Source organism: Salmo salar, chromosome 19 (genome assembly GCF_965601325.2).
Source record: "Salmo salar chromosome 19, fSalSal1, whole genome shotgun sequence".
NCBI classification, from domain to species: Eukaryota; Metazoa; Chordata; class Actinopteri; order Salmoniformes; family Salmonidae; genus Salmo; species Salmo salar.
In genome coordinates, this window is record NC_138309.1 from 47478976 (window position 1) to 47505509 (window position 26534).

The 26534-nt window shown below is 41.2% G+C and overlaps 1 long non-coding RNA gene across 1 annotated transcript; it reads right to left on the reverse strand.

The window, feature by feature from the left end:
* Nucleotides 1–24957, reverse strand: LOC123729003 (uncharacterized). The gene is made up of 3 exons (XR_014381623.1): nucleotides 24871–24957; nucleotides 24054–24127; nucleotides 1–3345 (listed from the first exon to the last, which is right to left on the reverse strand). It is a non-coding gene; the product is annotated as an uncharacterized LOC123729003 (long non-coding RNA).
* Between the last annotated feature and the right edge of the window lie 1577 nt (nucleotides 24958–26534).

Genomic DNA, 26534 nt, shown 5'->3' on the forward strand with positions numbered 1-26534 from the left:
GATGCGGACTCCGGCCGCAAAATTTTTGTGAATTGTTTTCAATAACAAATGTTGGTTTGGTCCCAAATAATCCATTGTTATATCCAAATAGCGGCGTTTTGTTCGTGCGTTCAAGACACTATCCGAAAGGGTAAAGAAGGGTGACGAGCATGGCGCATTTCCTGACCAAAAAATTCTAAATATACCATTACCATACTTCGAAGCATGTCAACCGCTGTTTAAAATCCATTTTTATGCCATTTTTCTCGTAAAAAAGCGATAATATTCCGACCGGGAATCTGCATTTAGGTAAACAGACGAAAGAAAATAAAGCATGGGGTCGACTCGGGCACGCGCCTAAGCCCATTGTCCTCTGATCGGCCACTTGCCAAAAGCGTAAATGTGTTTCAGCCTGGGGCTGCCTCGATATCATTCAGCTTTTTCCCGGGCTCTGAGAGCCTATGGGAACCGTAGGAAGTGTCACGTTACAGCAAAGATCCTCAGTCTTCAATACAAAGAGCCAAGATGAACAACAACTTGTCAGACAGGCCACTTCCTGTATGGAATCTTCTCAGGTTTTTGCCTGCCATATGAGTTCTGTTATACTCACAGACACCATTCAAACAGTTTTAGAAACTTTAGGGTATTTTCTATCCAAAGCCAATAATTATATGCATATTCTAGTTACTGGGCAGGAGTAGTAACCAGATTAAATCGGGTACGTTTTTTATCCGGCCGTGTCAATACTGCCCCCTACCCCCAACAGGTTAAATCCTAATGATGAACACATCCTCCGCTGCACCTTGGTCTCATTGCAACGACGGCCGTTACAGTTTTTCAAAAGTTTTACAAATGAATTAACAATGAAATCTGAAATGTCTTGTGTCAAAAAGTATTCAACCCCTTTGTTACGGCAAGTCTAAAAAAGTTAATGAGTAAACGTTTGCTTAACAAGTCACATAATAAATTGCATGGACTCACTCTGTGTGCAATAATAGTGTTTTAACATGATTTTATAAATGACTACTTTATCTCTGTACCCCACACATAGAATTATTGGTAAGGTCCCTCGGACGAGCAGGGAATTTCAAACACAGATTCAAGCACAAAGACCAGGGAGGTTTTCCAAATGCCTTGCAAAGGGCACCTATTGGTAGTTAGGTCAAACAAAAAGCAGACATTGAATATCCCTTTGAGCATGGTGGTGTTACTAATTTCACTTTGAGTGGTGTATCAATACATCCAGTCACTACAAAGATACAGGCGTCCTTCCTAACTCAGTTGTCAGACAGGAAGGAAACCGCTCATGGATTTCACAATGAAGCTAATGGTGACTTTAAAACAGTTACAGAGTTTAATGGCTGTGATAGGAGAACACTGAGGATGGATAAAACACATTGTAGTTACTCCACAAAACTAACCTAATTGACTAATTTGATGGGGAGGCAGGTAGCCTAGTGGTTAGATTGTTGGGCCATTAACCAAAAGGTTCCTGAATTGAATCCCTCAAGCTGAACAAGGTAGTTAACCCTTTGTTCCCCGGTAGACTGTCATTGTAACTAAGAATTTGTTCTTTACTGACCTGCCTAGTTATATAAAGGTAAATAAATAATAATAATTGACAGAGTGAAAAGGAAGCCTGTACAGAATACAAATATTCCAAAACATGCATCATGTATGAAACAAGGCACTATAGTAGTACTGAATAAAAACATGGCAAAGTAATTCAGTTTTTGTCCTGAATACAAAGTGTTATTTTTTTAGGCAAATCCAATACACCAGACACTGGGAGATGAATTCACTTTTCAGCTGGACAATAACACAAGGCCAAATCTACACTGGAGTTGCTTACCAAGAAGACAGTGAATCTATGGCAAGACCTGAAAATGGTTCTCTAGCAATGATCAACAGCAAATTTGGCAGAGCTTGAAGAATTTAGAAGAGAATAATGGGCAAATGTTGAACAGTCCAGGTGTGGAAAGCTCTTAGAGACTTACCCTGACAGAGTCACAGCTGTAATCACTGCCAAAGGTGCTTCTACAAAGTATTGACTTAGGAGTTTGACTACTTATGTAAATGAGATATTTCTGTCCCCACAAGGATAGTAGCACCAACACCCACACCCACACACACACACACAGCTCCTCCAGACTGAAAGTTATGCAGGCTTCTGGTTTAGGGCCTCTCTGGTAGCTTCAGGAGTACAGTCAGTGTTGTCATTGTTTCTGAAGGAACTATTAAGTCTTAAGATGAGAAACAGTAGAACACCCAGAACAGTGATGATAATGACGATAGATGACCTGACGATCCCAGAAATTCTTGTTTTTCATTTCTCACTGAGAAAATAAGGAGAGGTTAGCACTCTGAATACTCACAAATGTTAAAGTATCAAGCCCCATATGGAATTTATACACTGAGTGTACAACACATTAGGAACATCTCCCAAATATTGAGTTGCACCCCCTTTTGCCCTCAGAACAGCCTTAATTCATCGTGGCATGGATCCTACAAGGTGTCGAAAGCATTCCACAGGGATAATGGCCCATCTTGACTCCAATGCTTTCCACAGTTGTGTCAAGGTGGCTGGATGTCCTTTGGGTGGTGGACCATTCCTGATACCCAGAGGAATCTGTTGAGCGTGAAAGACCCAGCTGCGTTGCAGTTCTTGACACACTCAAACCTGTGCACCTGGCACCTACCACCATACCTCGTTCAAATGCACTTAAATATTGTGTCTTGCCCATTCACCCTCTGAATGGTACACATACACAAGCCATGTCTCATTTATCACAAGGCTAAATAAATAAAACTCCTTCTTTAACCTGTCTTCTCCCTTTCATCTACACTGATTGAAGTGGATTTAACAAGTGACATCAATAAGGAATCATAGCTTTCACCTGGATTCACCTGTTCAGTCTGTCATGGAAAGAGCAGGTGTTCCTAATGTTTTGTACACTCAGTGTATATGAATACTGTATTATCACATTTAATTTGAATTACTGGACCTTTTCCTGGTCATATCACATGAACCCATTTAACATATGTCACACTGGTCACTGTATTTTAGCATTGTACTTACAAGTAACGGAAACATAAAATTTGCCATTTCCTGCGCCACAGTTTGTGTTAATGGAAAAAGTGTAGTTTCCCTCAACAGCTTTGGTAACATTTTCTATCTCAAAAAAGTAGGTTTTGGTAATCTTCAGGTTACAGTCTATTGTACATTTTATGTTTTTGATTTATGATTCCAGAAATACCGTTCAGTTGTACAGTTATTGTTATTTTCAGCACTGTAATCCACTCTACATGTCAGGTTATGGTTCTTTCCTGCTTTAACCAATTGATTTTCACACGTTATGTTGACCCCTGGAAAACAAACAAGGACATGAATGAATGAACAAGCAACATAATTCGAATGAAAGGATATAAATGGATATCAAACTATATCAATGAACGAACATGCAACATATCATAGCATTGTTCCAGTACAATTTTACATTGATAAACTGGTTCATATACTGTACATTCACATTCATAGGTACATTATCATTCAGTGGTGTCCTGAAATGATTAACACCCTTCATAAAGATGAGCAATAATGACTGTACACTCTTAGAAGTAAAGCTGCCTGGAAGAACCTTTTGGTTTGCCACACCAGCGGAACCTTTGCAGGTCCTTGAGTGACCCCTCTGAAAAGGGTCTCAGAAGAACCTCTGTGTAAAAGTTCAAACTGGAAACTTTTGTAATGTGAGGGGTTAAGGGGTTTGGGGAGGGGTTTGAACCTTTTTATTAATATATTGTTGGAGGCGTGGCTTTTAGCTAGTTCTTTATGGCCAACCGTTAGCGTAAATGTAATTTCGGTTCATCATTTTAATAATATTGAGTGTTTATGGATATTACAGCAGTGGTATTGGACTACCTTCAGACAAGTATTTTAAGGCTTGTGGGCATAAAAGAGCAAACAATTATCATGTACAGTGCCTTCAGATGTAATGATTGTCATAGTGAGGGGACCAAGATGCAGCGTGGCACTTGTTTATTAAATCAAACAAACACTCGAACAAAAAATAACAAAGGGAAATGAAAGGGCACAGTTCTGTCAGGTACAAAAGCACAAGACAGAAAACAACTACCCACAAACACCGGTGGGAAAAGGCTGCCTAAGTATGATTCCTAATCAGAGACAACGATAGACAGCTGCCTCTGATTAGGAACCATACTCGGCCCAAAACAAAGAAATACAAAACATAGAATGCCCACCCCACACCCTGACCTAACAAAATAGAGAAATAAACCGTCTCTCTCAGGTCAGGGCGTGACATCAGAAATGTTTAATACCCCTTGACTTATTTCACATTTTGTTGTTTTACTGTCTGAATGGAAAATGTATTAAATATATTTTTTACAGATAATAGATCATAATGACAAAGTGAATGCATTTTATTAGACATTTCAGTAAATTTTATACAGAAATATCGAATTTACATTAGCATCCCCTGAGTCAATAATAGAAGCCCCTTTGGTAGTGATTACAGCTGTGTGTCTTTCTGGGTAAGTTTCTAAGAGCTTTCCACACCTGGATTGTGCAACATTTGCCCATTATTCTTTTCAAAATCTTCAAGCTCTGTCAAGTTGGTTGTTGCTAGACAACCATTTTCAGGTCTTGCCATAGATGTTCAGGTAGATTTAATCAAATGTTTTTGGTCACATACACATGGTTAGCAGATGTTAATGCGAGTGTAGCGAAATGCTTGTGCTTCTAGTTCCGACCATGCAGTAATATCTAACAAGTAATGTAACAATTTCACAACAAGAACATTTACTCAGGAACATTCATGGTCCAGTGTAGATTTGGCATTGTGCTATTGCCGTGTAGTGGCTCAGCATTCTTACTGGAATGAAATAGTGTAGGCTGCTCTGAGAGTCAACAGATTCACTATATGGAACAACAGATAGTCCCCCTGAAAAAATTGAAAGGAAGTTTGTTCTGAAGTGTCTGTCCTATATCTGAGAGACATAAGAAAGATGAGGAAACATTAGACTTTTTTTTAACATGTATTTAACCCCTTATTTTTCCATTCATTTCCATTCATTTTTTTCAACTGGTACCGGGGGACCTTCAGATGAGTCTTGTGAGGCATGTATGTGATCAACATGTACGTGTTCGTAAAAGTCTCACCTTTCCAGAGATGAGTCATATTAGAGTGTAGCCCAAACTTTTTGGAAGCTACAGACAGAGGTTGGCAGATTAGCTGTACCGACTTCAGACGAGTCCCAATACGCTTGTGGGGGTCATAGAGCAAAACGGAGAACACCAAAGTTTTCGTGAGAGTCCCCACAAAAATCTATCAGTTTAAGCTAGATATATTAGGTTTTTTTTTGCATTGGATTAATCTCAATCCACTGCATCCGCCTACGTAACACTACAGCATCTGCGGTGAAAGGTGACAAAGCAGCTGATTTGATTTGATTTGAAGCTAGAGTGGTGTTTGGAAGACCATGAGATATCCCAAAACCAGTTTTCTCACAAAATCATCTGTAGAGTCCGCATGATTTGGGTTTAAATACATATTTAAAAAAATAACAAATGTTTCCTGTTCTTTCTTATGTCTCTCAGATATAGGACAGACATTTAAGAACAAACTTCCTTTTGATATTTTGGGGGACTATCTGTTCTCGATGTAGTGAATGCTTTTGTATGGACTAATAGCACTAAGGCCAAAAAGAATTTGACATTTTTTTAAATATTTTTTTTGTCGATACTTCTACTGGTGTTAAAATTCAAAATCAAATAGAAAAATCATCCTTGGTATGACCTTCTTAAAAATATCTTAAGGATTTGACCCTTTTTTTCAATATTCGCCTAAAATGACATACCCAATTCTATCTGCCTGTAGCTCAGAACCTGAAGCAAGGATATAAATATTCTTGATAACATTTGAAAGGAAACACTTTGAAGATTGTGGATGTGAAATTTATGTAGGAGAATATAACACATTAGATCTGGTAAAAGATAATACAAAGAAAAAAATCATGCTTTTTTATGTTGTTTTATCCAACATCTTTGAAATGCAAGCGAAAGGCCTCAATGTATTATTGCAGTTAAGCACAATTTAGATTTTGGCCACTACATGACAGCAGTGTACATGCAAAGTTTTAGACTGATCCAATGAACCATTGCATTACTGTTCAAAATGTTGTATCAGTGAGATGGACAATAATTTAAGCTTTCTGCCCATAGCAGATATGTCTATATCCTGGGAAATGTTCTTGTTTCTTACAACATCATGCTAATCACATTAGCGCACGTTAGCTCAACTGTACTGCGGGGGGGACACCGATCCAGTAGAGGTTAAAAACAAATCTATATACAGTGCATTCAGGAAGTATTCAGACCCCCTGACTTTTTCCACATTTTGTTATGTTACAGCCTTATTTCAAAATTGATGAAATCGTTTTTTCCCTCATCAATCTACACACAATAGCCCATAATGACACAGCAAAAACATTTTTTAGGAACATTTTTGCAAATGTATTAAACATAAAAAACTGAGATACATTTACATAAGTATTCAGACCCTTTACTCAGTAGTTTTTTGAAGCATCTTTGGCAGCAATTACAGCCATGAGTCTTCTTGGGTATGATGCTACAAACTTGGCACACCTGTATTTGGAGAGTTTCTCCCATTCTTCTCTGCAGGTCACCTCAATCTCTGTCAGGTTGGATGGGAAGCATCCACAGCTATTGTCAGGTCTCTTCAGAGATGTTCAATCAGGTTCAAGTCTGGGCTCTGGCTGGGCCACATTTAAAGACTTGACCCGAAGCCGGATCTGCGTTGTCTTGGCTGTGTGCGTAGGGTCGTTGTCCTGTTGGAAGGTAAACCTTCGCCCCAGTCTGATGTCCTGAGCGCTCTGGAGCAGGTTTTCATCAAGGATCTCTCTGTACTTTGCTCCATTCATCTTTCCTTCAATCCTGCATAGTCTCCCAGTCCCTGCCGCTGAAAAACATCCCCAGAGCGTGATGCTGCCACCATCATGCTTCACCATAGGGTTGGTGCCAGGTTTCCTCCAGACGTGATGCTTGGCATTCAGGCCATAGAGTTCAATCTTGGTTTCATCAGACCAGAGAATCTTGTTTCTCATGGTCTGTGAGTCCTTCTGGTGCCTTTTGGCAAACTCCAAGCGGGCTGTCATGTGCGTTTTATTGAGGAGTGCCTTCCATCTGGCCACTCTACCATAAAGTCCTGATTGGTGGAGTGCGGCAGAGATGGTTGTCCTTCTGGAAGGTTCTCCCATCTCCACAGAGGAACTCTGGAGCTATGTCAGAGTGACCATCGGGTTCTTGGTCACCTCCCTGACCAAGGCCCTTCTCCCCTGATTGTTTGGCCAGGCGGCCAGCTCTAGGAACAGTCAAGGGTGGTTCCAAACTTCTTTCATTTAAGAATGATGGAGGCCACTGTGTTTTTGGGGACCTTCGACCTCATGGCTTGGTTTTTGCTCTGACATGCACTGTCAACTGTGGGACCTTACATAGAACGACTCCCTGTTTCATCTATTGTTGCTCATTGGCCCCTATGATCACTCAGCTACACAGCTGATGCCTGCTGGACTGTTCATTAACACAGTACTTCATTTTGTTTATCTGTCGGCCCCAGCCTCAAATTCAGGCCCCGTGTGTAGCTAACTGACCCTCTCTGCCCATTAATTGCCATTTACCCGTTGTTGTCTTACCCATTGTTGTCTTAGCTCTCCCAATCAACACCTGGGATTGCTTTATGCCCCTCTCTAATGTCAATATGCCTTGCATACTGTTGTTTAGGGTAGCTCTCATTGTTTTATTTTACAGCGGAGCCCCTAGTCCCGCTCAACATGCCTCAAATAGTTCCTTTGTTCCACCCCCCACACATGCGGAGACCGCACCTAGCTTAACTGGCACCTCCAGAGATGCAACCTCTCTCATCGTCACTCAATGCCTAGGTTTACCTCCACTGTACTTGCACCATAGCATTGTCTGTACATTATGCCCTAAATCTATCCTACCACGCCCAGAAATCTGCTCCTTTTATTCTCTGTTCCCAATGCACCAGACGACAAGTTCTAATAGGCTTTAGCCCTACCCTCATCCTACTCTGTTCCTCTGGTGATGTAGAGGTTAACCCAGGCACTGTGTGTCCCCAGGTGCTCTCATTTGTTGACTTCTGCAACCGTAAAAGCCTTGGGTTCATGCATGTTAACATCAGGAGCCTCCTCCCTAAGTTTGCATTATTCACTGCTTTTGCACACTCCGCCAACCCTGATGTCCTAGCCGTGTCTTAATCCTGGCTTAGGAAGGCCACCAAAAATTCTGAAATTTCCATTCCCAATTACAACATTTTCTGTCAAGACAGAACTGCTAAAGGGGGCGGAGTTGCAATCTACTATAGAGATAGCCTGCAGAGTTCTGTCATACTATCCAGGTCTATGCCCAAACAGTTCGAGCTTCTACTTATAAAAATCCATCTCGCCAGAAATAAGACCCTCACTGTTGCCGCTTGTTATAGACCCCCCTCAGCTCCCAGCTGTGCCCTGGACACCATATGTGAATTGATTGCCCCCATCTATCGTCAGAGTTCGTACTGTTAGGTGACCAAAACTGGGCTATGCTTAACACCCCGGCCGTCCTACATTCTAAGCTAGATGCCCTCAATTTCACCCAAATTATCATGGAACCTACCAGGTACAACCCCAAATCCGTAAACATGGGCACCCTCATACATATCATCCTGACCAACTTGCCCTCTAAATACACCTCTGCTGTTTTCAAACAAGATCTCAGCGATCACTGCCTCATTGCCTGTGTCCGTTATGGGTCTGCGGTCAAATAGTCCCCGCGATATGCAACTTCTCAGGGAAGTCAGGAACCAATATACACAGTCAGTTAGGAAAGCAAAGGCTAGCTTTTTCAAACAGAAATTTGGATCCTGCAGCACTAATTCCAAAATGTTTTGGGACACTGTAAAGTCCATGGAGAATAAGAGCACCTCCTCCCAGCTGCCCACCGCACTGAGGCTAGGAAACACTGTCACCACCAATAAATCCATGATAATCAAGAATTTCAATAAGCATTTCTCTACGGCAGGCCATACTTTCCACCTGGCTACCCCAACCCCAGCCAACAGCTCTGCACCCCCCGCAGCAACTGGCCCAAGCCCCCACCACTTCTCCTTCACCCAAATCCAGACAGCTGATGTTCTGATAGAGCTGCAAAATCTGGATCCCTACAAATCAGCTCAGCTAGACAATCTGGACCCTCTCTTTCTAAAATTATCTGTCGCCGTTGTTGCAACCCCTATTACTAGTCTGTTTAACCTCTCTTTCGTATCGTCTGAGATTCCTATAGATTGGAAAGCGGCCGCGGTCATCCCCCTCTTCAAAGGGGGAGACACTCTAGACCCAAACTGTTACAGACCTATATCCATCCTACCCTGCCTTTAAAGTCTTCAAAAGCCAAGTGAATAAACAGATCACTGACCATTTCGAATCCCGCCGTACCTTCTCCGCTATGCAATCCGGTTTCCGAGCTGGTCATGGGTGCACCTCAGCCACGCTCAAGGTCCTAAATGATATCATAACCACCATCGATAAAAGACAGTACTGCGCAGCCATCTTCATCAACCTGGCTAAGACTTTCTTCTCTGTCAATCACCTTATTCTTATCGGCAGACTCAACAGCCTTGGTTTCTCTAATGACTGCCTCGCCTGGTTCACTAACTACTTCTCAGATAGAGTTCAGTGTGTCAAATCGGAGGGCATGTTGTCCGGACCTCTGGCAGTCTCTATGGGGGTGTCACCGGGTTCAATTCTAGGGCCGACTCTTTTCTCTGTATATATCAATGATGTCGCTCTTGCTGCGGGTGATTCTAAGAGACTCCTCTACGCAGACGACACCATTCTGTATACTTCTGGCCCTTCTTTGGACACTGTTAACAAACCTCCAAACAAGCTTCAATGCCATACAACCCTTCTTCCGTGGCCTCCAACTGCTCTTAAATGCTAGTAAAATGAAATGCATACTCTTCAACCAATCGCTGCCCGCACCCGCCGCCCGACTAGCATCACTACTCTGGATGGTTCTGACTTGGAATATGTGGACAACTATAAATACCTAGGTGTCTGGCTAGACTGTAAACTCTCCTTCCAGACTCATATTAAACATCTCCAATCCAAAATGAAATCTAGAATCGGCTTCCTATTTCGCAACAAAGCTTCCTTCACTCTTGCTGCCAAACGTACCCTCATAAAACTGACTATCCTACCGATCCTTGACTTTGACGATGTCATTTACAAAATAGCCTCCAATACTCTACTCAGCAAATTGGATGCAGTCTATCACAGTGCCATCCGTTTTGTCACCAAAGCCCCATATACTACCTACAACTGCAACCTGTATGCTTTCGTTGGCTGGTCCTCGCTACATATCGTCGCCAAACCCACTGGCTCCAGGTCATCTACAAGTCTTTGCTAGGCAAAGTTCCGCCTTATCTCAGCTCACTGGTCACCATAGCTACACCCACCAATACACACGCTCCAGCAGGTATATTTCACTGGTCATCCCCAAAGCCAACACCTCCTTTGGCCGCCTTTCCTTCTAGTTCTCTGCTGCCAATGACTGGAACGTATTGCAAAAATCACTCAAGTTGGAGACTTATTTCTCTGATAAGGAAATTATATAATAAAGGTAAATGAATAAAGAATCCCTTCCTGAAACATAACTGATTAGTAATTAGTAGATATGTAGCATGTGTGATGAATAATTAAAGTACTTAACATAAGTCCCATAAGGTCTAGTAGAGGCCCGGGAGGAAGAGAAATGTGTGTGTGTTAGTGGGCCTAAGGGAACTGTAGACATGTGTTTGTGACCCGACCTGAAGAGGCTTGGAAGAAACAGGGAGTAACCTTCAAAGTCCCCCTAATCTTGGGGGAAAGGAACAGGCAGCGCTGGATAGTGATTAACAGTGGTGAGAAGTCCGGGGAGGGATACTATTCACCTACTGTTCGTGTGTATGGATGTGCGTAGGATATCTACTGTTTGTGTGAAGGTATGTGCGTAAGCGGGGAGTGAGCATAAAATGAACTTCTTTGTGTAATTGTACTTCAGAACGTTCTCTGAATAAACCGTACGGACCTTTTGCAGATGCTGAGTCTTTGCCTAATTATTATTAACCCATTGTCTTACAAACCTTGGGGATTAGTCAAAGCTTATTGATTGTTAATTATTATCATTAGGATAAATAATTCCCATGACATTCTCCCTCACTAACTTTAAGCATCAGCTGTCAGAGCAGCTTACCGATCGCTGCAGCTGTACACAGCCCATCTGTAAATAGCCCATCCAACTAATTACCTACCTCATTCCATATTTGTTTTTGTTTTTTTCTGCTCTTTTGCACACCAGTATTTTCTACTTGCACATCCTCATCTGCACATCTATCACTCCAATGTTAATTGCTAAATTGTAATTACTTTGCCACTATGGCCTATTTATTGCCTTACCTCCTTACTTCATTTGCACACACTGGAAACAGATTATTCTACTGTGTTATTGACTGTACGTTTGTGTAACTCTGTGTTGTTGTTTCTGTCGCACTGCTTTGCTTTATCTTGGCCAGGTCACAGTTGTAAATGAGAACTTGTTCTCAACTGGCCTACCTGGTTAAATAAAGGTGAAATATACATATTATTTTAATTTTAAAAAGTTTGCCTTTACAAATCATGTCCAATCAAATGAATTTACCACAGGTGGACTCAAGTTTAACAACAAAATATTAGTCTTTACACTGAAATAGGTTATGATAGTAGTGTTTTGAATATGTTACATTAGTGTGATCTCGGTTGTCACTAAGTTAGATTCATTTGATGTGTGTGTGTGTGTCTCATTTGCATGCAGAGTTTAATTTTGAGCACGGAGTACATGATTTTGATTGCTGTGTTTAATTTTGCAAGATGTCTGTGGGGTTTGGGGAAATTGGCTAACTGTTTTGTGTTTAGAGTTTTAAGTACCTGAGATGTAATTTCAGCAAATGTGTGTTAACAATAGCCCTTATGCACATTCCATGATCGAACGTTCTAAACACACTTCCTATCGGGGTGGCAATTTCCGGTCAGTCTAGTTGTTATCGACGATATAACGTTACTACCACTATGTCGCAGTTTATTACTAGGTGTCTTCAGGACTTGCCTCAAATTAATATTAATGATGTACATCGAATTGTTAAATCAGCCTCAGAGACTCCAGCTATCAAGAATGAAAAGGGGTTCAAGATGTATATTGGAAGCTACATAGACAACTATGAAGGTGAGTACCAAGTCAGTGACAGATGTAACATTAACTAGCTACAATCATTAGCTAGCTAATTTAACTATTATCTGTAGCTAGCTAGTAACTTTGTAAAATGATGTAACGTTGACAGAATCTACCTGAGAATGTGTGTATTTTCGTTAGCTTGGTTAAGTTATGCTTGCTAGCTATATTTGCTAGCTAAAAATAATTGTTATTCATGTCTTCTACACAGTATCTAACAAAGATACATTGACAGGGCAGATCACCGTGAGAGTGAAAAGCTGCACAGCATGAGAGTAGGGAAAGGTTATAGATAGCTACTAGGGACCTTGTTAAACATCTCCTGTGAGACACTGTCATTATGGTCAAAATGTTTTGGAGACAGTGTCACCGTTTAATCTTATCCGTAGATAGATATTAATGATGGGTCCCAATCCCAATTTAAAATTGCCCGCTTTACCAAATAACCTGTTAAAATCTGTTTATGCAGTGTTTGGTAATTGTGTTACTGAGACACAATCTATTCCTTTATAGTTAAATGAGCCCCTAGTTAATAAGATTAGACACTACTGTTTATTGTTATTTATGGGCTGCATCATTCTTGTTTCTCACTTCAGTCACTTCACTTATCTTCACAGATGGTGTTAAAGCACTCCGAACCAGTGATAGTGGTAAAAAGCCACTGCTCCTGTGTTGCAGGAAGTGCTCTGTGCAATCATCTGGTGGCCCTTCTTTACCAGACAGCGCACTACTCTCAACTAAACATTCCTGCTGCACCACCAGTTCACAGCTGCACAGACACAGAACAGCGTTGGCACAAGCCAAGAACACTTGTGAGTCTATCAATATCCATAAAAAAGGAAAAGTATTCAGCCTATGTAACAGTAAATCCTTGTTAATTAGGGTGTGAAACCAGGTCCGATTGATGGGATAGAGTTCCGTAAACCTACTAACTCGTGTGCTGATGGAATAAGGTAAGTTGGAGGTTCCTAGAATGGAAACATTTTAGAAAACATTTTCTTGTGATTGTATCCAGATGATAATGTCAAATGTTTGGGACAAAGCCTGGGGGTAAATATATAATCTATAAATCTGTATATTTTAATTCATTTTATTTTAACTTTCTGGCTTGTGCTGTTTCTGAAAAAGTTTTTGTCATAGTAATCTCTCCAATCTGATATTAAGGTTTTAAAATGTTTTGCAGAAGTTCTCTCTACAAAGCACTCAATGGATACATTTTTTTAAATTATTTTTAAATTATTTTTTTTAATCTTTATTTTAACAGGGAAAACAGACTGAGACCTGGATCTCTTTTATGGCTGTGCCCTGTGTAAACATGTTGACATGTACAGTTTTAGTCATACAGACAAGAACATTTCAAACATACAAAACAAAGACACAATTCAACAGAAACAATCACAGACAACATCATATTGATCCTCCATAACATTTTTAAAATGGGCAAGGGACACCAGAGTGTCTAACTTAAGTTGGATCTGCAGTTTGTTCCATAAATAAGGCGCAAAGGAACTAAAGGCAGTCCTACCCAACTCTGTGGAGACCGCAGGAGTCTGTAATGTAATCCACATCTGTGATCTGGTTTTAAAATTTGTATATCTAGTGGAAATTAATGATGATATATATGGAGGTAGTTTTAAAAGAAGCGCTTTATACATTTCTCCGCGTCTCAGAAATGTATGCCAACTCTTCTCCACTTACTGCCCCTCTTGTGACAACAATGGAAATGTCAGCTGACGTGCCCCTGGTTGAGTCCGCCTTTGGGCCAGTGCAAGCCGGCAGTGTTCTGTCCTATCAGCTTCCACAGCCAAAGACCCGTGAAATTGTGAAGATTGCCGATGCCACTTCTCCACCAATACTTCCATTAGATGGCTACAGGCTTCAGGCTTCCCAGTGTGTTTACGTCCTTAGCCATCAGGAGCAGTTCCACCTCAAGGCATTAGAGACAACCTACAAGATGTCACACAAAGTCGAGGTTGCTACAAGGGAGCAGAGCAGCAGCCCGGAATGGCATCAGCTCAGGAAAATGAGGATAACATCCTCGCGTTTCCGAGAGGTTTGCCATGTCCGGGGTGAGACCTCAGTTGACCACCTAGCTGAGCGGATGTTCAAGGGATCTGGTATGCAGACCATGGAGATGAAGAGGGGGCTAGCCATGGAGCCAGTGGCTGTACAGGAGTTCTGCACACTGAAGAATGTTAACTTCTTTCCGTGTGGCTTCGTAGTGCACCCAGATGCTCCATGGTTAGGATCCTCTCCAGATGGAATCATATTTGATCCCAGTGTGAGACCACACTTTGGACTCTTAGAGGTCAAGTGCCCAAATGTACCAAGTTATGTTGACTGCCCTTACCTGAAGATACAGAATGGAGAGCTGAAGTTGAACTGATCTCATGCTTACTACTGGCAGGTGCAAGGTCAAATCCTTCTCACAGGTTGTAGCTGGTGTGACTTTGTCATCTGTGCACAGGAGGACATCCTAGTTGAAAGGATATATACAGATCTACAGGTTTGAAAAACTATAAGAGAGAAGGTTGACCACTTTTTTTAATTTTTACCACTACTTGCAGAAGTGTCTCTCGCACCTGAATGGATGCCCTGCATGGGTGCAAGTTTAGTGGTTTTATGAAAAATAAGTATTGATGTTATTGTGAAGAAATCTACAGTAGAATAGGTTTGTTAAAAAAAATATATTTCAGCAAATGTTAAACAGTTCAGTTAATCAATTACACATTTCTAAAATTGTATTCAATCTTGCATTCTGGCTATTCTGTGTTTACTTGATTTCTTTCCCCCATCTCTGTTACTCATTGCCTAATTAAAGCCAATACAAGCTCCACACAAATTGATATTCACTACAACACAAATGATTGATACATGTCGTAGATAAACAAATTATTATTTTGCTACTAGCAAATAAACACATTTACACTGGCTTGGCCCATGCTCTGGACCGGATCAGAGACGGCAGAGTCCACAGGCAGCGCACCTTGTTCTTCATCCCCCTCAGTCGGAGCAGGAGGTTTCAGTCATCTTCCCCAAACACCAGGTCTCTTTTGAATGGGCCAGTTCCACGCGAAGACAGTAGGAACAACACCTATTTTTAGGTATTGTCGCCCCCCAATTTTTCCCTCAACAAAGTCACTTTCGACGAAATGTATACTACACACCTTTGTGTGTTTGGTGACAGCAAAGTTGTCTCGACGTACTGCCACCAACCACCTTTTTCTACATCGACCAGGAAACGATGGAAGCTCACAATACCATTAAATTTGAAACTGAACACAGAGGCACTGAACAATGTTCATTAGCACCTCCTTCGCGGGGCTGTATTTTAAACGTACTCATTTGCAAACTATTTCAGTCAGAAATGCATTGACGATAGCTAGTAAGCTAATGAAACAAACAATAGCAGAACTCACTCCGGAAGTCATCAACCCGATCGGAAGTAAATTAGAACGTTGGAGGAGGTATAATGCATAAAGCCTATTGGGAAAAATTGTAACTGGCTAGATAGCTAGTATTAGTAGAATTTTCAATGGTGGCCAGTGGAGATGGCTAACCAGCTAGCAAACAACATAACAAAAGTATCATTTCAGATTTGAAAAATACTCCAACAGGCTCTGCATTTTAAGAATCACAGTTGCAGGTACCCCTGGTACATTGTTAAATTATGTAGCCATATAAAGATTTTTTTAAATCAAGAGCTTGTCTGAAGGCTGGTCGAACAGGGGCTTGGTTAGCGACAGTTGCTATCCATCGGAGCACTGCGATTGGTTGCCCACAATTCTGGGGCGTGGCTTAGCGAAGAGTCAATTGTCTTCCATTGTCATAGCCACTGTCAAACCATTATACTGTATGGAATTGTTCAGTTCAGTTCCAAGTATGCTTTGCATAGGGAATTTCTCGTCCGTGCTATCAAATAAGTGTGGGTTTCACAGAGCTTTAGCCAAAAGTAAAGTATTATGTGGGTTAAACAGTGTCATCTGAGATTTGCATGGTGTCACATTGATGGGAAAACTAAACTAGGTTGGGCTGGAATAACAATATAATTGATTATCAAGAGTACTGATTTTTTCAGTTGTGACTTGTTATAACACAGATGGTGTGTGTGCAGACGTTTTAACAGTAACACATCTGATTCTAATATTCTACTGATCAAGGTCTTAAAGTTGGATCACAATTATTTGAAACAGATGTGTTAGTGTTGGGCTCTTGAAGTTGGCCATCCAGAGTTGGCCACCCCAATTGGCCTACGTTAGATCAGTCACCACAACTTGTCACACAGGCTGTCACCTGAGACCTTGGATACGTCTGGGTCTGTCTGGGTTAGTAGCTGTTATATTAAAACCAGAATCCAGAAGTAGTAAAGAGGATTTTCCTAAATAAAAGAAACCTGGAAACCTTCTGATGATAGCATAGGTACCAGAATCCTTGGGACCAAACTGCAGAACTGTGTGTGTGTGTGTGTGTGTGTGTGTGTGTGTGTGTGTGTGTGTGTGTGTGTGTGTGTGTGTGTGTGTGTGTGTGTGTGTGTGTGTATGTGTGTGTGTGTGTGTGTGTGTGTGTGTGTAATTTAATTAGTATTTTTTATTAGGATCCCCATTAGCTAACTCTGTAACGCTAGCTAATCTTCCTGGGGTCCAACACCAATTAATAACACATTACAAACAATTACAAATCAAGACTTCACAAACATTCAACAAGTAGACAATACAGACAATTAAAATACTTGACAGGAAACACATTTAATATTCAGTTGATGCTTTCTATTTCCTGTGTAGTCATAAAGTCTGTCGCATTAAATTGTTCTTACATTTTTTTTCTTGAAGGTGGATTTACTTTTTAGTTGAGAAATATGGATTGGTAAAAAGGTTCATTCAGCTATGGCTCTATATAAAACTGTAGATTTAAGGCTATTTGTCCTTGGCGTGTGTGTGACTTCATCGGCACAGCGAGTAACAGAATAATGAGTCACGTCTAAGAAAACATCTGCTGAGACACCAACATGCAATTAACCTGTGAGGGGAGAGAGGGAGGGAGGTGAAGGGACTAGGAGGGGGCTTGAGAGGTAAAAAAAAGTCCCAGTTTCTAAAACTGTTAAAATAATGTCTGTGAGTATAACAGAACTGATATGGCCGGCAAAAACCCCAGGAAAATCCATCCAGGAAATGGGATTGGTTTTCCATTGAAAGCCTATTGACGATGTAAGGGTTTAGGGCCCAGATTGCAGTTCCTATGGCTTCCACTAGATGTCAACAGTCTTTAGACATGGTTTCAGGCTTGTTTTCTGAAAAACGACAAAGAATAAGACCTTTTGGTAAGTGGTCTATGGAAACATGTAGTACTGGTTTGCGCGTGTGATTTGTGTGCAAGCCCTTTGTTCTTTTTTCTTTTTATTGAATACGCTATTGTCCGGTTTAAATATTATCGATTCTTTAGATAATTGACAAACTGAGGATTTATTATAAACATCGTTTGACATGTTTCAACGAACTTTACCGGTACTATTAGGATATATTCGTCTGCATGTTTTGACCGCCTTTGAGCCAGTGGACTACTGAACAAAACTGAGTTTTTGGGATATAAAGAGGGACTTTATCCAACAAAAGGACCATTTATTGTGTAGCTGCGACCCTTTGGATTGCCAACAGAGGAAGTTCTTCAAAGGTAAGCGATTTATTTTATCGCTATTTCTGACTTTCGTGACTACTCTGATTGTTTGGAAAATGTTTGTATGCTTTTGTGTGCAGGACGCTGTCCTCAGATAATCACATGTTATGCTTACGCCGTAAAGCCTTTTTGAAATCTGACAAAACGGCTGGATTAACCTCTCTAGGGTAGGGGGCAGTATTTGCACGGCCGGATAAAAAACGTACCCGATTTAATCTGGTTATTACTACTGCCCAGAAACTAGAATATGCATATAATTGTTTGATTTGGATAGAAAACACCCTAAAGTTTCTAAAACCGTTTGAATCGTGTCTGTGAGTATAACAAAACTCATATGGCAGGCCAAAACCTGAGAAGATTCTGTACAGGAAGTGCCCTCTCTGACCATTTCTTGACCTTCTACACCCTCTTTATTGAAAACAGAGGATCTCTGCTGTAATGTGACACTTTCTAAGGCTCCCATAGGCTCTCAGAAGGCGCCAGGACGTTGAATGATGACTTTGCAGCCCCTGGCTGAAAAACAGTAGCGCATTTGGATAGTGGTCGATCTGAGAACAATGAGACGGCGTGCGCGTGAAGAGTCCATTTTACATTTTCAGTCTTTGAACGAAAAAGACGTCTCCCGGTCGGAATATTATCGCTATTTTACGAGAAAAATCGCATAAAAATTGATTTTAAACAGCGTTTGACATGCTTCGAAGTACGGTAATGGAATATTTTGCATTTTTTTGTCACGATACGCGTCTGCGCATCACCGTTCGGATAGTGTCTTGAACGCAAGAACAAAACAGGATATTTGAACATAACTATGGATTATTTTGAACCAAAACAACGTTTGTGGATGAAGTAGAAGTCCTGGGAGTGCATTCTGACGAAGAACAGCAAAGGTAATCCAATTTTTCTTATAGTAATTCTGAGTTTAGTGAACGCCAAACTTGGTGGGTGTCAAATTAGCTAGCCCGTGATGGCGAGCTATCTACTCAGAATATTGCAAAATGTGCTTTTGCCGAAAAGCTATTTTAAAATCTGACACCGCGGTTGCATAAAGGAGTTCTGTATCTATAATTCTTAAAATAATTGTTATGTTTTTTGTGAACGTTTATCGTGAGTAATTTAGTAAATTCACCGGAAGTTTTCGGTATGTTTGCTAGTTCTGAACGTCACATGCTAATGTAAAAAGCTGGTTTTTGATATAAATATGAACTTGATTGAACAAAACATGCATGTATTGTATAACATAATGTCCTAGGATGAAGATCATCAAAGGTTAGTGCTGCATTTAGCTGTGGTTTTGGTTTTTGTGACATATATGATTGCTTTGAAAATGGCTGTGTGATTATTTTTGGCAGGGTACTCTCCTGACATAATCTAATGTTTTGCTTTCGCTGTAAAGCCTTTTTGAAATCGGACAATGTGGTTAGATTAACGAGAGTCTTGTCTTTAAAATGGTGTAAAATAGTAATATGTTTGAGAAATTGAAGTAATAGCATTTCTAAGGTATTTGAATATCGCGCCACTCGATTCCACTGGCTGTTGACTAGGTGGGACCATTTCGTCCCACATACCCTAGAGAGGTTAACAAGACGTTAATCTTTTAACTGATGTATAACACTTGTATTTTCATGAATGTTTATTATTACTATTTATGTAATTTGAATTTGGCTCTCTGCAATTTCACGGGATGTTGTCGGGGTGGGTCGCTAGCGGCACGCCTTGCCCATAGAGGTTTTAACACGGGGAGATTGAAAACAGTCCCACCTCACTTTTACCAACACATTTCCTTAGCCACTAGGGGCGCTAAAACTTGAGACCACTTTTATTCTACCCACAGAAACGGACACAAGGCCCTCCCTCATCGTCCCTTCTGCAAATCTGACCATGTCTCCATTCTCCTGCTTCCTGTTTAAAAACAAAAGCTCAAACAGGAAGTACCAGTGATGTGCTCAATATGGAAGTGGTCGGACGACACAGACAAGAGGCTACAAGATTGTTTTGCTAGTACAGACTGCGATATGTTCCGGAATTCATCCAATAACATTGAGGAGTTTACCACAACAGTCACGGGCTTCGTCAATAAGTGCACAGACAATGTCATCCCCAGTGCGACTATAAGAACTTATCCCCAACCAAAAAACACAGATTACAGGCAACATCCTCACTGGGCTAAAGGCTAGAGCTACCGCTTACAATGAACAGGACACAGAGATAGACACATACAAGAAATCCAGCTATAATCTCCAATGAGACATCAAACATGCAAAAGGACAATATAGGAGGAAGGTAGAATACTATTACACTGGCTACACCGCTTGTCGTATGTGGCAGGGCTTGCAGACAATAACAGATTGCAAAGAGAAATCTACCCATGAGCTACCCTATGACACAGAACTCCCAAATGAGCTAAATGCCTTTTAGTATTGCTTCGAGGAATATAACACTGTGCCCTGCTTGAAAGCCCCTGCCATTCCGGATGACTGTGGCCAATGTGAGCAAAATGTTTAAACAGGTTAACATTTTCAAACTCTCCTTGTCCCATTCTTGTCCCATTCCCAACATGTTTCAAGCTGACCACCATTGTCCCCAAGAGATCCAAGGTAACATGTCTAAATGATTACCACCCTGTGCCACTCACATCTGTAATTATGAAGTGCTTTGAAAGGCTGGTCATGAAACACTTCGACACCATAATCCCAGACACCCTAGACGTACTCCAATTAATATACTGCATCAACAGATCCACTCAGATCCCTCTCCCACCTGGACAAGAGGAGAAATAACTCTTAGAATGCTGTTCATAGAGTACAGCTCAGCGTTTAACACCAAGCTCATCACTAAGCTAGGGACCCTTGGACAGAACAACTCCCTCTGCAACTGGATCCTAGACTTCTTGATTGGTCTGCCCCAGGTGGTGACGGTAGACAACAACACCTCTGCCACGCTGGCCCTCAACACAGGGGCCCCTCAGGGGTGTGTGCTTAGTCCCCTCCTATACTCCCTGTTCACCCACGACTGTTTGATCACGCAAGACTGCAACACCATCATCAAGTTTGCAGTTGCAGGCCTGATCACCGACCACGATGAGTCAGGCTATAGGGAAGAGGTCAGAGACTTGTGCCAGGACAACAACCTCTCCCTCAACGTCAAGAAAGACCAATGAGCTGATTGTGGACTATAGGAGAAAGAGGGGAGAGCACACCCTGATCCACATTGACAGGGGTGTTGTGGAGCAGCTTGAGAGCTTTAAGTTCCTTGGCGTCACATCACTAAGGACTTAACATGGTCCACACACACCCGCACAGTCATGAAGAGGACACAGCACTGCCTCCTCCCCTTCAGGAGGCTGAAAAGATTTGGATCCTCAAAAAGTTCTACAGCTGCACCATCGAGAGCATCTTGAGTGGCTGCATCACCGCTTGGTGTGGCAATTGCACCGCCATTGACAGCAGAGCGATACAAAGGGTGGTGCGGACAGACCAGTACATCACTGGGGCCGAGCTCCCTGCCATCCAGGCCCTCTATATCAGGCGGTGTCAGAGAAAGACCCGAAAAATTGCCAACGACTCCAGCCACCCAATCTATAGACTGTTCATGTTCACTCTGCTACTGTCCAGCAAACGATACCAGAGCATCGGCTCTAAGGACCAACAGGCTCCGAGACAGCTTTTACAACCAAGACATATGACTGCAAAATAACCAGACAGCTAAATAGTCAATTAATAGTACCCAATCTGCACTGACCTTACAGACACTCACTAGATGTTATATACAGTGCATTCGGAATGTATTCAAACCCCTTTACTTTTTCCTAATTTTGTTACGTTACAGCCTTATTCTAAAATTGATTAAATTGTTTTTTTCCGCTCATCAATCTACACACAATAACCCATAATGACACAACAATATCACATTTAAATAAGTTTTCAGACCCCTTACTCAGTACTTTGTTGAAGCACCATTGGCAGCAATTACAGCCTCATGTCTTCTTGGGTATGACGCTACAAGCTTCGCACACCTGTATTTGGGGAGTTTCTCCCATTTTTCTCTGCAGATCCTCTCAAGCTCTGTCAGGTTGGATGGGTAGCGTCGCTGCACAGCTATTTTCAGGTTTCTCCAGAGATGTTCGATCGGTTTCAAGTCCGGGCTCTGGCTGGGCCGCTCAAGGACATTCAGAGACTTGTCCTGAAGCCACTCCTGTGTTGTCTTGGTTGTGTGATTAGGGTCATTGTCCTGCTGGAAGGGTAACCTTCACCCCAGTCTGTGGTCCTGAGCGCTCTGGAGCAGGTTTTCATCAAGGACCTCTCTGTACTTTGCTCCATTGATCTTTCCCTCGATCCTGACTAATCTCCCAGTCCCTGCCTCTGAAAAACATCCCCACAGCATGATGCTGCCACCATCATGCTTCACCGTAGGGATGGTGCCAGGTTTCCTCCAGACATGACGCTTGGCAATCAGGCCAAAGAGTTCAATCTCGGTTTCATCAGACCAGAGAACCAGAGGTTCTCTACAGAGGAACTCCAGAGCTCTGTCAGAGTGACCATCCAGTTCTTGGTCACCTCCCTGACTAAGGCTCTTCTCCCCAGATTTCTCAGCTTGGCTGGGTGGCCAGCTCTAGGAAAAGTCTGGTGGTACCAAAGTTCTTCCATTTAAGAATGATGGAGTCCACTGTGTTCTTGACGACCTTTAATGCTGCAGAATTTTTTGGTACCCTTCCCCAGATCTGTGCCTCGACACACTCCTGTCTCGGAGCTCTACGGACAATTGCTTCGACCCCATGGCTTGATTTTTGCTCTAACATGCGCTGTCTTCAGTAGGACCTTACATAGACAGGTGTGTGCCTTTCCAAATCATGTCCAACAATTGAGTTTACCCCAGGTGCACTCCAATCAAGTTGTAGAAACATCTCAAGGACGATCAATGGAAACAGGATGCACCTGAGCTTAATTTCAAGTCTCATAGCAAAGGGTCTGAGTACTTATGTAAATAAGGTATTTCTGATATTATTTTTAATACATTTGCAAAAATGTACAAAAAAACTGTTTTTGCTTTGTCATTATGGGGTATTGTGTATAGATTGATTATTATTTTTTATTTATTTAAGTCATTTTAGAATAAGGTTGTAACGTAACAAAATGTGGAAAAGGGGAAGGGGTCTGAATACTTTCCGACTGCACTGTAGCTAAGTAGAACCCCCCCCCCCCCACCCTTGTTTAATGCACAAAAATATAAGAGGGGAATTCTACCCAATGCATATGCTGAGTGTTGGAGTGTGACCCTGGCTTGCAGTAAAAAAAAATATAATAGAAAATCTTGTTGTCTGGTTTGCTTAAATAAGGAACGTGAAATGATTTAAACTTTTACTTTTGATACTGAAGTATATTTAAAACCAAATACTTTTTAATCAAGTAGTATTTTACTGAGTGACATTCCCTTTTACTTCAGTCATTTTCTTTTAAAAGGCATCTTTTCTTGTATGGCAATTGGGTACTTTTTCCACCACTGGAATTTATACACCTCTGTCAGCATCAATGAAGCTACAAAACTGTCTGTGTTCAATCTGAACATGACAATACAATGACATTTAATCAAATATCTTTTTTTTTCTCAACATGGTAGCGTTCACAATTATTGACACCAATGAAGATTCTTATTAATAAAGTATTGAAAGGTTTAGTATTTGGTCCCATATTCCTAGCATGCGATTTGACTCTTCAAACCTGTTGGATGCATTTGTAGTTAGTTTTGGTTGTGTTTCAGTTATTTTCTGCTCAATAGAAATGAATGGTAAATAATGTATTGTGCCATTTTGGAGTCACTTTTATTATAAATAAGAACAGCATATGTTTCTAAACACTTCTACAATAATGTGTTTGCTACCACAATGATGAATACTCCTAAATTAATTGTGAATAATGATGAGAGGGTCAAAGATCCTACCCTCAAGACATGCTAACCCCTCACCAATACCAATAACAGGGGAGGTTAGCATGTCTTGGGGCTATGATCTTTGAACCTATAACTTTCTCACTCATAACAACCATAATAATGTATAAAGTGTGCAGTTTACCTGGTATTCTTGACTGGACATTAGAAGTGAGCAAACCGAGACACAGAAACAGCAGAAGCCATTTGCCATGTGTCCTAAAGCACAAAGAACAAATACCACAAAACATGAATAGCTTTTACATTAACCTACATCAGATTGGACCTAGACTGTATGATTCAAGCAGTAGGCCTATGTCTTGAAGGGACTGGAATTAACCACAGCCCTGATCTGTAGACGTGGCAACTGTGGATTTGTAGTGATATTTAAGAACAGGTCAGAATAAATTCTCGGTGAATCTGAATAGTTTTCAAGTCCCACTCAAGCAGTTTTTGAAATTATTTTCCTGTTGAAATATCCAAAGTATAAATACAGTAATGTATACACACTTAAGCTTTAAAATAGACATTGAGCAAAATAGAGCTTTTTAGACTTAACTGCGAAAATCAATGAGTTAAAAAATACTTTGGTGTTGTAAAATGGGTATGAGAGGTTCTGATTTGCAACCTGGGGCTCCCCCCGCCCCGAAATCCCTCTCCCCTACATGCAACCTGCAAACACTTAACTTTTCCACATTTATGCATTTTCCTCTCTCCACAGCCATAGTAGGCCTACCAAAGAAACACCCAGAGTTTAGGTGAATTCACCATCTAACACAGACTGCCATTAGCGACGAGGAAAACAAAATAACCTTCTGAGATTGAGACCCTGAGAGTAATCATGAAATGTCCATCAAGGTGATGTGACTAACAAATCCTGACGCACGCGTGTCTTTAGGGCAGGCAGGAAGGCAGGCAGGCAGGCGAGCACACAACGATCTAAGTAAGTATACTGTACTTACAAGCTTACAGCCTCTGAATGTTCTGCCATCAAATAAAGTTGTATAGTGCAGTGTCCCAGAAAATAACTGTGGGAGAAGAGTGGGTGGAGACAGTGGATACTCCCTTTCACAACCTCTAACCTACTTGTAGAAGGCATGCAACACTTTCTCTCTCTCTCTCCTGGACAGATCTCTGACAGTCCTAATATGGGCACTGAGGGAGGACAAAGCTACAGTGATTTTACTTTCACCAAGGGTTTTTTCCCCCTGGACTTTATCTTAGGCTGCGCTAGATTTTCCTGACAGGAAAGAACCCCAGACTCAAGTGGAGTTTCCAGAGGTGAAAGAACTCCAGACTAAAGTGGAGTTTCCAGAGGTGAAAGAACCCCAATCTACACTAGTAAAATGCAATGTTTACATCACTTTACTTTTGTCAGAACAGAGGTGTATGATTTGATGTGGATGATATTCCATACATTTTCTCAATTCTAGGATCTAGATTCTATAGCATTCAAGAGAGAGCGAGATATTCCCCGTCTGATTTCAGAATTAATTAAAATCAGACTGATTTCAGTCTGATCAGACTGAATTGTTTTAATGATCAACATGTGACAATGACACCATAAGTAAACATTAAGATAAGGGCATTCTGCAATTGGTACCTCTGTTATTGGCCTTGTAAATTATTAAAATCTACCCAATATTTCTTGAAGAATGTAACTTATAGATGCTGCATGAGCTTAGTTCAACTGTCACACCCCATCAGAACCCCAAATATAAGGTTGTTATTAACAAAGTACACGTAAAAAACTCTATATTGCCTCAAAAACATGGTTAAAACTATAATTGTTGTATCATGAGTGGTCAGTTCTTGTATCCATAGTTGATCTAGGATTTTGAGAGTGGTTCAATTTCTCCATCCCCATTCCTCAGCTGTTTACCAAATCAGTGGCAGCTTTGTTATTGTCCGAACTGCAGATTACCCCTTTAAAAAACATGACTTGGTCTTCCTTGTTTGAACATGAACAAAACACAACACAACCTAAATGTGTTTTGTACCGCTTTGAAGAGCAAGCTACACTAAATAGCCTGAATCAGGAGTTGCTCCTGTACAGGTATAACTCATGGCCCTGATTATACACTCACCAGACAGTTTATTAGGTATACCCATCTAGTACCTGATCAGACCCCTCTTTGCCTCCAGAACAGCCTGAATTCTTTGTGGCATGGATTCTACAAGTCAAAAATGTTCCTCAGGGATGTTGGTTCATGAAGAAGTTTGGAACCACCAAGACTCTTCCTAGAGCTGGCCGGAGTGGCTTTGGGACAAGTCTCTGAATGTCCTTAAGTGACCCAGCCAGAGCCCGGACTTGAACCCGATCAAACATTTATTTTGTATTTTTTTTATTTCACCATTATTTAACCAGGTAAGCTAGTTGAGAACAAGTTCTCATTTACAACTGCGACCTGGCCAAGATAAAGCAAAGCAGTGCAACACAAACAACAACAGAGTTACACATGGAATAAACAAGCGTACAGTCAATAACACAATAGAATAAAAAGAAAGTCTATATACAGTGTGTGCAAATGGCGTGAGGAGGTAAGGAACATCTCTGGAAATACCTGAAAATAGCTGTGCAGCAATGTTCCACATCCAACCTGACAGAGCTTGAGAGGATCTGCAG